The sequence below is a fragment of the Megalobrama amblycephala genome, linkage group LG21, assembly GCF_018812025.1.
Source record: "Megalobrama amblycephala isolate DHTTF-2021 linkage group LG21, ASM1881202v1, whole genome shotgun sequence".
Lineage (NCBI taxonomy): Eukaryota > Metazoa > Chordata > Actinopteri > Cypriniformes > Xenocyprididae > Megalobrama > Megalobrama amblycephala.
The window spans coordinates 6698683-6702462 of NC_063064.1; the positions used below are offsets into that span (position 1 = coordinate 6698683).

Here is a 3780-nt window from a genome sequence, read left to right on the forward strand (position 1 = left end):
GTAAAATTTACAGTGAAAAACCGTAAATTGACATTCCCACAATTCCCTGCGTGACACTTCACATTTGATATATTTTTGTTGAAATAACTCTGTTTCTTCTTAGTTTTTCCTCATTTTTTTCTAATCAGTTATGTACATTAGGGTTTTATGTTACATCTAATGTTGTTAAATTAATGTTTATTGCATTTTTAAAATTTCATGCATGTTACCATGATGGTGTTTAGTGTGTGTGTGTGAATGACACTGTGTGCTCCTTCTATATATTAGTATTGTCCTCCTCAGCTTGTGGAAAAGCTGCTTGTGATGAACTTTGATTCATCATGTGACTCTTATCACCACTGTGTTTGGTGACTGTCAGTGTATTATAAAGATACAAAACAGATATTAGTACTTCATTAGGTTGGTAAATTAACATTATATCAGTTAATGAAATATGTTATTTTACCGTAAATTTTACTGGGATTTTTTTTTACAGTGTACTGAAATCCAATGTTAAATATACATATTTAAAATGTAAAATTCACATGTAACTCCGCAAGTATGTTTACGGTTTGATGTCATTTTTACAGTATTTTTCTGGTAACCACAGCTGCCGGTATTTTTCCGTAGAAACAACAGGATTTTTTTTACAGTGTACTAATACATTAATCAGAGTTTCTTGTTAGTTAGTTACTATATTGTTAATAATGCATTACTCATTTGTTCCTGTGTAGTTATTCATTAAAGAATGATCAGTATTCTAAAGTGTTACCAAAATTTGTTCTATGTTCTTCTCAGAAAATGAGTGTATAATTTTCTTTTTATACAAAATGAAAACTGCCCCCACAAACACCATACAAAGTTTAATATTAACATGAGCCGAGTGGAAAATAGAAAGTGATCAGCATGAATAATATTCAAAACTATAAGCATGGGCTGCTTTGTTTACAGTTTGTTTATCTGCAGCCTGCAGTGTCAGTCTCCATTTCTTAATGAAGAATATAGACGAATATATATTAAAAAAAAACAGACAGACGCAGAATGTGCATGCTGGCTGTTAGTCGGCTGTAGTTCTCTCTCTGTGTTCAAGTGCAGTTTTTTTGCCCTGACGCAGGTGCCACGAGGCGACAACACAGTCAGCCTCCATTTGGTGTGTCCCTACTCTAGGGTTACACGTCAAAAAAAGATTATATCTGTTAAAAATTTGTTAATTCATTCATTTCAACAGTTTATTTTTTTAACATAACAAATTAATTTAAATTAATATTTTTTGTATAGGCCTATACACATTTATAACATTTTCGAATTTTTATAAAAAGACTCATTTATAACATTAAATAGAACATTTTGACAGAACCTCAGGTAAATTACATGTTATTTTGTTTAGTTGTCTAATGTTTTGTTTTCAGAATTATGGGAAGGACAGTGATCTTTATTTAAAAAAGCAGTTTCTTTATATATTGAGTGCAGTTCATAATATGAAGCTCTCCATTGTGAATGTACGGTGCTACTTCCAGTGTCAAATTAAACATGAAGTGTTTGTCAATGAAAATAAGCCTTTGGCTTTTTTTTTTTTTTTTTTGTATTTTTATCCTTGACAGTTTTGAAATGTTGTATGTACAATCCTTGAACATGTTAAAAAAAAAAAAAAAAATCTTGTCTAATAAATCAATCAATTGTAACTTTGGTTACAGTTATTTATGAAAAGATACAGTATAATGCATTATAGATAAAGGCCTTAAGAGTGTTAGCCTACTGAATATTGTTAAAAAAAGATGCTTAGCAAAATCACTCTCATCAATTGTACATGTTTTTAATCAGTGTTACAACAGTTAATATTTTGTAACTGCATTTATTTTGTTAATCATTTAGTTTTACAGTTATATTTAAACCAGCCTCTATCAGCTCCTTCCCCCAGTTATACCCTATTATATTTTGGGGAAAAAAGTAAATATTTTTTTTTTAACAAATAACGTTATTATGAAACAGCACAACTAACTAAGAAAACAGCTCAAATTACAAGAATATCAGAATATATTGTGTGGCTGCTTTAGCCTAATTTGTTTGGGTGGAAATATGAAACCTATTGTTGCCTCATGGAAACATTATTTAAATTACCAGAGCTGATCAATGGCAAGTATAGTCACACATGAAACTGAAAATAGGATAAAGAGAAGGACAAAGAGAAAACAACACATTCTGACACGCAACACCATATTATCACCTGTACAAAGAGTTTAAAAACCTGAGGTAACTTTTTTTAAGTGTTATAAACTATAACATTTTTGATATTTATGAAAATAAAAAAAAACTCATCATTAAAAAATACTCATTTATAACGTTAAATAGAACATTTTTACAGAAAGTTTTACAAGAGAACACAAAAGCTTTGAAAAATACTTTTTCCTCCCATCCCAAATTTTTTTTCCACCACCATGTCCGTTTAGGTGCTCTGTAGAAACAGGCTTCTATTATGTATTTGTGAGAAATGTAGTCATTCCACAAAGGGGAATAGTACACATGTTTATCCTTGTAGACTTAAGAGTTTAATGGGGATGAATTATTTTTTACATACTAGTGCTATAGCCTGGAATGATTCACCTTGATGTATAAAGCAGATAAAAGTTAAAAGTGTTTTTAGAAAGGAAGTTAGAAAATGGCTATTTAGTATTAATATAAAGGTGATGTATTGTAAGATGCTGAACCTTTATGGTGATTTCTCTACATTTATGATCGGTTTTTCCATTTTATAAAAACAGAGGACAACAATAGAAAAAAGCCTTTGGCTTTTTTGTGTCTATTATCCTTGACAATTTTGAAATGTTGTATGAACAATCCTTGTACCATTTTTTTTTTTTTTTTTTTTTTTTTTTAAATCTTGTCTTATACATCAATCAATTTTAACTTTGGTTACAATTATTTATGAAAAGATACAGTATAATGCACTATATTGTACAATACTATTACCTGTATACATAAAGACATAAAGACTTCAAGTGTCATGATCACCAGGACTATTGCCTCACCATATCGGACTTCATCTCCCATAATCCTTGTCCTGGACCCATTAGTCTTCATTGCACTCAGCTGTATTTACTCATGCCAGCAGCTATATCACCCTGTAGCCCAGGACTGGTTGCCCACTGAAGCTAAGCAGGGCTGAGCCTGGTTAGTACCTGGATGGGAGACCTCCTGGGAAAACCAGGTTGCTGCTGGAAGAGGTGTTAGTGAGGCCAGCAGGGGGTGCTCACCCTGTGGTCTGTGTGGGTCCTAACACCCCAGATAGTGACGGGGACACTATATGGTCAAAAAAGCACTGTTCTTCGGATGAGACGTTAAACAGAGGTCCTGACTCTCTGTGGTCGTTAAAAATCCCATGGCACTTCTCGTAAAGAGTAGGGGTGTAACCCCGGTGTCCTGGCCAAATTCCCTCCATAGGCCCATACCAATCACGGCCTCCTAATAATCCCCATCCATTGAATTGGCTCTTTCACTCTCTCTCCTCTCCACCTACAGCTGGTGTGGTGAGCGCACTGGTGCCGTTGTACTGCGGCTGCCGTCGCATCATCCAAGTGGATGCTGCACACTGGTGGTGGATGAGGAGAGACCCCTGATATGATTGTAAAGCACTTTGGGTGTTCAGTTGTACATATGAAAGCGCTATATAAATGCCTCATTAATCCATTCATTAGTTTCTGCTTATTTTGTTTCAGGCATTATTCATTGAGGTTTTGTATTTGTTACATGCACTTCTGAGCACTTCTGCTATTTTGTTTTCTTGCTTTTCCAGACTGGTTAATG

General features: G+C 33.6%; 1 pseudogene; it reads left to right on the forward strand.

Annotated features, from left to right (window-relative positions):
* The first annotated feature begins 3080 nt into the window (after positions 1–3080).
* LOC125257328 lies at positions 3081–3197 on the forward strand (annotated as a pseudogene).
* Positions 3198–3780: the final 583 nt, after the last annotated feature.